Source organism: Erpetoichthys calabaricus, chromosome 4, assembly GCF_900747795.2.
Source record: "Erpetoichthys calabaricus chromosome 4, fErpCal1.3, whole genome shotgun sequence".
Classification (NCBI taxonomy): domain Eukaryota; kingdom Metazoa; phylum Chordata; class Cladistia; order Polypteriformes; family Polypteridae; genus Erpetoichthys; species Erpetoichthys calabaricus.
Genome location: NC_041397.2, coordinates 85,855,128 through 85,867,397, shown reverse-complemented (window position 1 = coordinate 85,867,397; position 12,270 = coordinate 85,855,128). Strand labels below are relative to the sequence as shown.

The 12,270-nt window shown below is 43.1% G+C and overlaps 1 protein-coding gene across 15 annotated transcripts in view; it reads left to right on the top strand.

Moving 5' to 3' along the window:
• The window catches only part of lmo7a (LIM domain 7a), a 192,011-nt gene that overhangs the window by 129,457 nt on the left and 50,284 nt on the right, over window positions 1-12,270 (top strand). The window lies entirely within an intron of this gene.

Below are 12,270 nucleotides of genomic sequence, written 5' to 3'. Positions count from 1 at the left end.
GATAAACCTCCAATGTACAGAATATATTTGAGAGTGTTAGATGTAATATGTGTGTTTGGAAATAATTTTAAATATGATATTGCCAGGCATCATGTAGATTTTAGTTATTTTTTATTATTACATTTTATTGTCTTCCTTGTTTTGTTGCATTAATCTTCACTTATACATGGTGGTGTCATTGTTTGCACAATGTTAACTTTTAATGTTTAGAAACACTAGCTTCCACAGCAGCTTTGATGTTGGAATATTTTCACAAATTGCTGAAATAATTCCAATTTTCCATTATTTTAAACAGCATTAAAACTGTTTTTTTCTTTCTTTGTTAAAAACCTTGACAGGGCCAGGATTTTACACTTTAACTTTTATTGAAACAAGTCAGTAATTTAAAAAAAAAAAAAAAAAAAAAAAAAAAAAAAAACCCTGGATAATTGTATCAAATGCAGCCTGGATCAATCTGTCAATTTAACTTAAGCAACAAACTCTACCCCTTCCTTTTTGGTGTAGCTAGATTTTATATATTTGTAATTTGCAACTGTTTTTCTGAACCAATAATGTTATGTATGGGTGTTAAAACACTCCCTACCTGTTTTTGAATTTTCTTTTAAGTATTCTTATTGATTAAAATAATTCATGACCTAAAAAACTGGGGTGGACCCAACTTGTTAAAAGGTAAGCTTGCTTTTTTTCACAATCATATATATTAGTTTGCTACGTGAAATTGTGTTCTAAACTAAAGCATGTTTTATAATTTTTTTAAAAAAATACTATTACACCTTTGCATTTTATACTGAAGTCGATGAGTATCAGGGTTCCCTTTGTAAATTCAAGCCTTTATACTTACCAAATACATTCACTCTGAAGTAACAATGGTCTGAGGCATGCTTCTAACAACAAAAGTAAACTAAAATTAATACATTTTATTTGAGATTCTTGATGCTATTTTCTAGAGGTAAAGACAAGTTTCTTGCTTATTTGTCTACTTGAAGCGGCTGTCATGAGTGGAGTTACAAAAATCCATCTGACACTACAAATGGAATAGTTCAGTGTATTAAGATTCCCACACCCCAAGTTTTCTTTGTATAGCTGGAGTGAAAAATTTGGCCAGTCCACTCTCTTTGCAACTGAAATTGGTCCATTCTTAATAAGCGAGTGTCTTGTAAAAATACTATCTTGGCATTTAGACCTGTTAAGTGAGAGAATATTTTCTTTCACTTTAATTCATGATTGAGACCCTTGACATTCCAGGTCCTAAAATTCACTACTTAGTCATAGAGACACTGAACTTTTGTTGACATTTTGTAGTCTTAGGTTAAGGTAGTACATTATTACATTTGATAGCTTTGGCATAAATTTCATATTATTGTCCGGTATTATGGCAATGTGTGAAGACTGAAGTCCAAATATCAAATAAACACTTTCAATAAAGGTATAAAAAAACAATCCATCCATCCATCCATTCTCTTCCGCTTATCCGAGGTCGGGTCGCGGGGGCAGCAGCTTGAGCAGAGATGCCCAGACTTCCCTCTCCCCGGCCACTTCTTCTAGCTCTTCCGGGAGAATCCCGAGGCGTTCCCAGGCCAGCCGGGAGACATAGTCCCTCCAGCGTGTCCTGGGTCTTCCCCGGGGCCTCCTCACGGTTGGACGTGCCCGGAACACCTCCCCAGGGAGGCGTCCAGGAGGCATCCTGATCAGATGCCCGAGCCACATCATCTGACTCCTCTCGATGCGGAGGAGCAGCGGCTCTACTCTGAGCCCCTCCTGGATGACTGAGCTTCTCACCCTATCTTTAAGGGAGAGCCCAGACACCCTGCGGAGGAAACTCATTTCAGCCGCTTGTATTCGCGATCTCGTTCTTTCGGTCACTACCCATAGCTCATGACCATAGGTGAGGGTAGGAACATAGATCGACCGGTAAATTGAGAGCTTTGCCTTAAGGCTCAGCTCCTTTTTCACCACGACAGACCGATGCAGAGCCCGCATCACTGCGGACGCCGCACCGATCCGCCTGTCGATCTCACGCTCCATTCTTCCCTCACTCGTGAACAAGACCCCGAGATACAAGAACTCCTCCACTTGAGGCAGGATCTCGCTCCCAACCCTGAGAGGGCACTCCACCCTTCTCCGGCTGAGGACCATGGTCTCGGATTTGGAGGTGCTGATTCCCATCCCAGCCGCTTCACACTCAGCTGCGAACCGATCCAGAGAGAGCTGAAGATCACGGCCTGATGAAGCAAACAGGACAACATCATCTGCAAAAAGCAGTGACCCAATCCTGAGCCCGCCAAACTGGACCCCCTCAACACCCTGGCTGCGCCTAGAAATTCTGTCCATAAAAGTTATGAACAGAATCGGTGACAAAGGGCATCCCTGGCGGAGTCCAACTCTCACTGGAAACGGGTTCGACTTACTGCTGGCAATGCGGACCAAGCTCTGACACCAGTTGTACAGGGACCGAACCGCCCTTATCAGGGGGTCCGGTACTCCATACTCCCGGAGCACCCCCCACAGGATCCCCCGAGGAACACAGTCGAACGCCTTTTCCAAGTCCACAAAACACATGTAGACTGGTTGGGCGAACTCCCATGCACCCTCCAGGACTCTGCTAAGGGTGTAGAGCTGGTCCACTGTTCCGCGACCAGGACGAAAACCACACTGTTCCTCCTGAATCCGAGGTTCGACTATCCGACGGACCCTCCTCTCCAGAACCCCCGAATAGACTTTTCCAGGGAGGCTGAGGAGTGTGATCCCTCTGTAGTTGGAACACACCCTCCGGTCCCCCTTCTTAAAGAGGGGGACCACCACCCCGGTCTGCCAATCCAGAGGCACTGTCCCTGATGTCCCTGCGATGTTGTAGAGACGTGTCAACCAAGACAGCCCCACAACATCCAGAGCCTTGAGGAACTCCGGGCGTATCTCATCCACCCCCGTGGCCCTGCCACCAAGGAGTTTTTTGACCACCTCGGTGACCTCAGTCTCAGAGATGGGGAAGCCCACCTCCGAGTCCCCAGGCTCTGCTTCCTCATTGGAAGGCATGTTATTGGGATTGAGGAGGTCTTCGAAGTACTCCCCCCACCGACTCACAACGTCCCAAGTCGAGGTCAGCAGCGCACCATCACCACCATATACAGTGTTGACACTGCACTGCTTCCCCCTCCTGAGACGCCAGACGGTGGACCAGAATCTCCTCGAAGCCGTCCGAAAGTCGTTCTCCATGGCCTCCCCAAACTCCTCCCATGCCCGAGTTTTTGCCTCAGCAACCACCGAAGCTGCATTCCGCTTGGCCTGCCGGTACATATTAGCTGCCTCCAGAGTTCCACAGGACAAAAAACACCGGTAGGACTCCTTCTTCAGCTTGACGGCATCCCTCACCGCCGGTGTCCACCAACGGGTTCGGGGATTGCCGCCACGACAGGCACCGACCACCTTACGGCCACAGCTCCGGTCAGCCGCCTCAACAATAGAGGCACGGAACATGGCCCATTCGGACTCCATGTCCCCCACCTCCCTCGGGACATGGTCGAACTTCTGCCGGAGGTGGGAGTTGAAGCTACTTCTGACAGGGGGCTCTGCCAGACGTTCCCAGCAGACCCTCAACACGTTTGGGCCTACCAGGCCTGACCGGCATCCTCCCCCACCATCGAAGCCAACTCACCACCAGGTGGTGATCAGTTGATAGCTCCGCCCCTCTCTTCACCCGAGTGTCCAAGACATGTGGCCGCAAGTCCGACGACACGACCACAAAGTCGATCGTCGAACTGAGGCCTAGGGTGTCCTGGTGCCAAGTGCACATATGAACACCCCTATGCTTGAACATGGTGTTTGTTATGGACAATCCGTGACGAGCACAGAAGACCAATAACAAAACACCACTCGGGTTCTGATCGGGGGGGCCATTCCTCCCAATCACGCCCTTCCAGGTCTCACTGTCATTGCCCACGTGATCATTGAAGTCCCCCAGCAGTACGAGGGAGTCCCCAGAAGGTATGCCCTCTAGCACACCCCCTAGGGACTCCAAAAAGGGTGGGTACTCTGAACTGCTGTTCGGTGCATACGCACAAACAACAGTTAGGACCTGTCCCCCCACCCGAAGGCGGAGGGAGGCTACCCTCTCGTCTACCGGGGTAAACCCCAATGTACAAGCTCCAAGTCGGGGGGCAATAAGTATACCCACACCCGCTCGGCACCTCTCACCGGGGGCAACTCCAGAGTGGTAGAGAGTCCAGCCCCTCTCAAGGAGATTGGTTCCAGAGTCCAAGCTGTGCGTTGAGGTGAGCCCGACTATATCTAGCCGGAACCTCTCAACCTCACGCACTAGCTCAGGCTCCTTCCCCTTCAGAGAGGTGACATTCCACGTCCCAAGAGCCAGCTTCTGTAGCCGAGGATCGGACCGCCAAGGTCCCCGCCTTTGGCCACCACCCAACTCACACTGCACCCGACCTCCTTGGCCCCTCCCATAGGTGGTTAGCCCATGGGAAGTATTAAAAAAAAAAAATGAATAAAAGCAAACTTGTTATAAAAAAACAAGTTTGCTTTTATTCAAGAATATGACAAAGAAAAATTATTCAATGTCCATGTTGCTGTTAATGAGTAAAAACTGAAACTCAAATATCAACTGACAGAAAGTTTACATGTCTGATTGGCTGGTGTACAGGTAAGAGCTGCTACTACGTAAGCAATACATTGCTGGTTTGAGCCTGGGCTCTCCTCGTTTTGAGTAGTGAGTTGCTATAATTATTACTGTAATATAATTAAAACATACATTTGATATGAGTCTGTAATACCATTTTTGAAAGTGTTTATTTGATATTTGGATTTCAGTCTTCAGACATTATACATTTCACGTCGGCATTTTGCCAATTATTAGTAGAACATGAAAAATGTTTTAGTTATGTGTTTATTTCTTGCCTCACATTTCCTGTCATCCTACATTTACTCGGATCGTTGTAGACATGATAATATATTATTTACCCTATACAATTCAAGGCACCTCACACCCAGATTAACAGACTTGAGCTGGGAGAACTTTGTGACTGACTTCAGCTGAGTCGGTGGGGGGTGGCATAGTAGGCTGCTTGCTGCCTGTGCTGTTTGACACTTTTGCAAAACAGACGCTGATGAAGAGGTGTGAAGGAGTTTAAGGTGGCCCAGCATTTGACTTTTTTTTCATAGGCTTCAGGAATTCTAGTCTTAACAAAAAGTCAATAGCTAGTTACTTTGTGATAGCCAAAGTGTACATATAATTTAATGGAAGAAATATCAATATAATAACAGAAGCCTATACAAAAAATAACTGCCAATAGCTAGTTACTTTGTGGTAGCTAAAATGTACATATAATTAGCCAACATGTAGCCATAAGTAGCCTAAATGTTCATATAATTAATGAAAGAGATGTCAATATAATAACTGAAGCTTAAAAAAGTGGGATGTGATTATCAGCATTTTATTTTTAATAAATGCCTTAGAGTTTTGAAAGCGCCTAGATGCCTATTCCATGACGTGCCTTGCAGACAAAAGAATGTACGATAGAGCATACTGAGGCACCATTTATCACTTTTTTTTTTTTTTTTTTTTTTTTGGCGTGATAAATTGCTCTTGCTGAAGATATGGTAATAAAAAGAACAGAAGACGATGTTTTTGAGTGGGTAAATTCACTGACATTGATACTTGAGATGAATTGGTGTTGTTAAACTGACCCTGGTGTATTTGTGTAGGCTGATGTGTGTGGTTGTGTTTGCTTTACAATGGACTTTTGCTATGCACTGGGATTGTTCTGGTCTTATGTTCGATACTTGTTGCCATAGGCTCCAGCTACCCTGTGATCCTACCCTGGATACGCTGGTTACGAAGATGGAGGATTATTATTTTGCCTATAGCAAAGAAATAATTGAATTAATAGATTAATGCAGTGCTTCTCAAGTTCAGTCTTGGGCTCCCTCTGTAGCCACAGGTTTTTGTTCCAACCAGTTTTTCAATTGGTCGTTGTTACCTATAATTGGCTTTATTGTTTATGGGAAAGAAGAGTAATGTTTATTTTACACATATTGGAAAAATAAAGACATATTTGCATGTTTACCATATCTTTAAATGCTTGCTTTATTTTATTTTGTTAATTCACTTTTCTGTGGAGTTTAGTTTCTTGTAAACGAATGAGGTTATCTATATAGCACAAAATGCTGTTCATAGTGATGTGTACATCTTGTTTATCCAAGATGTACATGTTTCTTCATTTTGTTTGAATTTTTTTTATTTTGAAGTTTCTGTATAAATCCACTGACAATGAAAGTGTTATATAGATTTAATATTTTATTGAAGGTCTTACTAGTTTATTGGTATTTCAGCCATTACATTTTGTATTTTTGTGATTGTTAATATGAATTTAAACCATATATGCATACAAATAAAAATAAATGAGAAGCAACCAATGTAAATGCATTAATATAAATTCATGACCGCATGCCCAAAAACTGCTCATCTGCACTCAAAATCCCATCACATTAGAAAGTGAAACACATCAAATAGTAGAATTTCCAACACAGAGCAGTGACATGTTTATTCATGTTCTAAATTCAGTCAGGTTAATTTATTTGCTTAAACGTGGTTACCTGTAGTGAGCTGTTCGTTTTTCACATAATAAAAACAGTGTTGTCTGAAGTGCTGGGTTGTACTTCTACATTTGTATTTAGTTTTTTTATAAACACAACTTTTTTAAATACAATTTTGAAAATCACTTCATCTTTTATTAAAAAAAAATCAGTTTTTTTTTTTCTTTCTGGATATTCATTCTTTGTTTCTTGTTTTGTCTTAATCCTGTCTTATATTACAGAGGGCATTAGATTTGCAATACTGTTCTCTCAAAGCAAATATATATTCCTAACTCCTCTTCACTTCATTTGCTATACATGCATATGTATATATGAATAGTTGAATCTACTGGTTAATGTGAAAGTGTTATTTGCCCTCATCTCTGTTACTAACAGACATAAAGCATTTAGTATTTGTACTAGTAACAATGTTCTAGTGTGTGGATGCTTTACTTGGCAACTGGAGCACAGCATTTAAAAAAGGGGAAAAATGTATATGTAGGCCAATTTTTCTTGTTGAGGTGTTAAGAGAAAAAATGGGCATGACTGTGGCAGTTATATGTGAGGTATTTGAAATTCTTTTGGCACTTACACTTAGACTGTCCACAGTTTTATGAAAATTGTATCACTGTCCTAAATGCAGTGTTTGATCTGGTAAAAAAAAAAAATCTGCTTTTTATAATCTATTTAGCTTCTAGTTTTGTGACAAAACATACTCCCAAGTCCACATTTCCTTCAATTGCACAAGTGTTTATGATTCACCTTTTGCTTTTTGAAGAGGAAAGCACTTTGACAATATTTGTTGACAAGGGCTCTGTCCACCAAATATTAATCTCTTCTTTGATAAGTTTACTGTTTGTTTTCATCATAAGTATTTCTTGTTGTAGATCTTGACTTCACAGCTGTCATGTCTGGATAGTGAATCATAGATTAAACTGAATACAGAATGGTTAATATGATACTGTACATATTGATAGTCAAAATATTCCTTTAATCCAGTCCAAAAATTTTTTCACTTGCAGCATTATTTCATTTTGTTGACATATGTAAATGTTTTTTAAGTCAATTTTTTTTTTTTTTTTTTTTTTTTTTTTTTTTTTTTTTTTGTGGTGGCAATTATAGCAGTAGAAAGCCCTCTTGTGGTGTGAAGTGTTACTGTTGCCATGACAGAAAAATAACAAAAGCAGTGCCGTAAGCAGACTTTAGACACTGGGACAAAGTGTGCATGACTCTAGTCTGGAATGTGCTTGTCACCAGGCTACACATAAGTCTATTTTGACAGCAGCTGTGTTTGCACATTCTTTTGTTTTACCTTCTCTCCCCCCTTCTTTTCTAAATAAATTCAGACAGTTTCTCTGCCTTGTGGTCTTATTGTCATGGGCTATATTTACATTGGGATTTAAAGCATGCTTTTTTTTTCCCTCCTCCTCACTGTAAATATAATCAGTTACATAAAAAGTTTTAGCCTGAAATAGGACTAGGTAATATGAAAAATGTTTGTTTTAGTAATTAAACTGAATGTTATAATATTTAAGCTCTTTGTCTGCCTTTGGATCTTCTCTGTGAGTCATGCCCGGTACACTACCCATGGGAAGCAAGGTGGAACATCTACATGCTGAAATCAGCTGGGTTTACTCCTGTCTAATTTCATCCCCTCTCATCTCATTTTTTGTGTTACTAATCAGAGCTAGTGATTACATGTAAGGATGGTGATGTAAGCTTATGGGTAAACGGACAGCTTCATCTGTGGACTTGGCTTCGGTTTCCTCACCATGGCCCTTTTCAACAGTTGTAAAACATCTGCTACTGCACTGTTTCATTGGTCAGTCTCATAATCTCCTCTACCCTCTCTTGTGAACAAGACCTTGAGGTATTTTTACTCTGCCACTTTGGGTATTCACTTATAAATACCTGCAAGGAGCAAGATACTCTTTTTTTTTTTTTTTTTCCTAGGAGAGAGCCCTGCTAAGTTTTCAATCTGGATGTTTGTCAAACTTCAGCTGCATCTTTATATCGTGTCCAAAAAAAGAGGCGCTAAGACACACCTTTGGCAGAGCACAATGCCCACTCTGAATGGTCTTAATTTATTATTATTATGTAAGTGGACATAACTGCCTTTGTGAATAGCACACAGCAGTCACCTAAGAACCCCAATCTCTTATAACTGCTTTCTCAGTATATCTTGCAGTATGGAGAAGTAAATGTAGGGTAGGGCTGGTGGGATGGCCCCTCTGATATTTGTGAAAGGGCAAAGAGTTGCAGCAGGTCAGGTCAGGTCAAGTTTGGGAACATGCACTGGGACAGTGTGTTTGCCACACCTATCACATGACTAAACAGCTCAGAATCCTAGTTAGCAGCCCTCCAGGCAGACACGCGGTCTAGTCCCACCCTCTGGAAATGACTATCTGCCACAGCAAGGTGTTATGTGGGCATCCCCTTGGCCTGGTCCAGCCACTCTGGTCTTCAACAATGAGGATCTTGCAAACCAGATCACCCATGGGGAATCGCACCATATGCCTGTAGTGCTGTAACTGATGTTCCCCAACATTGCAAGTAATGTGCCTCATTTGGGACTCTGTGAGCAGTAGTCCAGTTCATCTCGGGTCACTGGATAGCATCCATATAGCAAAACAGGAAGCATCAGGACTCTAAAGACTTGGACCTTCATCCTGTTGCAAAGGACACACCCCTTATCAGCAACCTCATGAACCCCCCTCCCCATACTTTCTCAAATCGTCGTCTGACTACATAGGAAGAGTCACCAGAGACATGAATGTTGCTGCTAAGGTAAGTAAACCTTTTGACATTGTTGACACTCTCTCTGCAAACAAACACTGCATGCTACTGATGGCTATGTCCAAGAGATCATTAAAGACCTGGATCTTGATTTTTATCCAGGACACTTATAAGCCCAGACACTTAAACTCCTCATTCAGTCTCTTCGAGAGACCCAATCAGAGCCTCCACTGACTCTGCAAAGATCACAGCATCGTCGGCAAAGTAAAGACCAGTGAATCTTTCTTCACCAACAGATGCCTCACAGCCACTGGAACCCATGACCCTGCCCAATACTCAGTCACCAAGCATTAAACATGGTAGGAGCAAGAACACGCCCCTCATGAAACCCAGAATTGACTGGGGAAAATGTAGAGCTTCCACTCTGCCCAGCACTCATGGTACCAGTGTATAGGCCACCCTTGAAATCCAGCAACTTCAGGGGGATGCCACAAAGTCTCATGATGTCACACAGTGCAGCTCAATCAACTGAGCTGAATGCTTTACAAAAGTCGACAAAGGCTGCAAAGAAACTAGCTGATATTTACGTTTGCGCTCAAAGAGAACTCTCAATGCCAGAATGCTTTTGATTGACATCTTAGGCATAAAACCAGACTGCTCCAGTCGCTGGGAGGTGAGCAAATGATCACGGATCCTATTGAGGATGACCCTGGCAAGGGCCGTACCCAGCACCAAGAGCAGTATTATCCCCTTGTAGTTGCCACACCCCAGGCAATCACTCTTCCCTTTCCTGCTAGGGATAACCAGTCCCATTTTCCAGTCAGTTGGGGTGACTCCTGCTTGCAGTGCCAGGAGTACAACCTGTAGAAATTCACCCCTGCATACCACAGATCCCTGTAGCCTTCCCTACCCTCAGCTGGTTCACCACCTGTGTAATCTCTGTGAGATTGGGTGGTTCACACCTCATTGGAAGATCAGCCACAAGAACTGTGGACCCAGAGATTTCTATCCTTCTAGCAGGAGGATCAGCTTTAACGTCTGTTCATAGTAGCCAGTGCTGTGGGTCACACTTGCTGTGTCATCCGTAAAGACTGTTCCATCAGCTGCCTTAACTGCGACTCTGTCTGAGGAACAGAGTTGAATGTGCATTAAGCTTCGAATCCTCTGTTAGCAGGATGTGTGGTCACTTGACCATAAATAGTGTGTCGCTTGCTCATAGATTCCTCTATCAAACACCTCCTTATTTTCTCTCAGAGCCCTCACAACCATCTTTTTCAGTTCTGGTACAGACCAGAGTTGCCATCAAGCCATGCGATGTGACTCCTCTCGACTAATATCCAGGGTGCCCTGCTAGATGAAGTACCTCCTTTTGGGAACACCGGCAACACTAAAATAACCTTCGGCAACCTTCAGGGTCTTGTCATGGAAGATCCTCCCACATTATACAGTAATCCCTCGCTATATCATGCTTCGACTTTCACGGCTTTACTCCATCGCGGATTTTATATGTAAGCATATTTAAATATATATCGCGGATTTTTTGCTGGTTCGCAGATTTCTGCGGACAATGGGTCTTTTAATTTCTGGTACATGCTTCCTCAGTTGGCTTGCCCAGTTGATTTCATACAAGGGACGCTATTGGCAGATGGCTGAGAAGCTACCCAACCAGAGCGCGTATTACATATTAAATAAAACTCCTCAAATATATTGTGAGCATGGGGGCTGTTCGGACCCCTAGAGGATACGGCCGCTCCTTAAAAAACGCTGAAAGATTACCTTCACATTGCTGCCATCCTTGCTGGGCTTACATGTGGCTGCTTTGTCAAGCGATATGCTTCCCGCACGGTGCTTCGCATACTTAAAAGATCAAACAGCACGTATTGATTTTTGATTGTTTACTTTTCTCTCTCTCTTGCTCTGACATTCTCTGCTCCTGACGGAGGGGGTGTGAGCAGGGGTGCTGTTCGCACCCCTAGACGATATGGACGCTCGTCTAAAAATGCTGAAAGATTATCTTCACATTACTCCCTTCTGTGCAGCTGCTTTGTCAAGCGACGTGCTTCGCATACTTAAAAGCTTGAACGACACGTATTGATCTTTGATTGTTTGTTTTTCTCTGTCTCTCACCGTCTGACATTCTCTGCTCCTGACGGAGGGAGTGTGAGCAGAGCGGCTATTCGCACACTAGCCTAGAGGATACGGACGCTTCTCTAAAAAATGCTGAAAGACTACCTTCACATTGCTCTCTTCCTTGCAGCTGCTTTGTACGGCAGTGCTTCGCATACTTAAAAGCCAAACAGCCCTATTGATTTTTGATTGTTTGCTTTTTTTCTCTCTCTTTCTCTGCTCCTGACGTGCACTCCTTTGAAGAGGAAGATATGTTTGCATTCTTTTAATTGTGAGACTGAACTGTCATCTCTGTCTTGTCATGGAGCACAGTTTAAACTTTTGAAAAAGAGACAAATGTTTGTTTGCAGTGTTTGAATAAAGTTCCTGTCTCTCTACAACCACCTGTGTTTCTGTGCAAATCTGTGAACCAAGCATGACAATATAAAAATAACCATATAAACATATGGTTTCTACTTTGCGGATTTTCACCTTTCGCGGGGGGTTCTGGAACGCAACCCCCGCGATCGAGGAGGGATTACTAGAGTAGCATAGGAAATCACACCCAAGTCTGTAAATTCCTCACACAAACTGCCTGCAAACGCATTAGATCAGCCTGATCTTAGAGTCTGACCAAGTCCAGCTTCATTCTCCTAGTAGGTGGTAGCTTACTGGACCTAAGCTGGATCTTCAGAGTAGCAACAAGTCTCTGGTCAGAATTCACAATCTGGGCACTTCTGTAGCCTCTGCAGTTCTGTAGGAGCCTCCAGCGTCTTCCCACGAGGATGTGAATTGAGTATTGGAGTACCAAGTCCAATGATGAGGCTCGGGGCTCTGGAGCCAGGA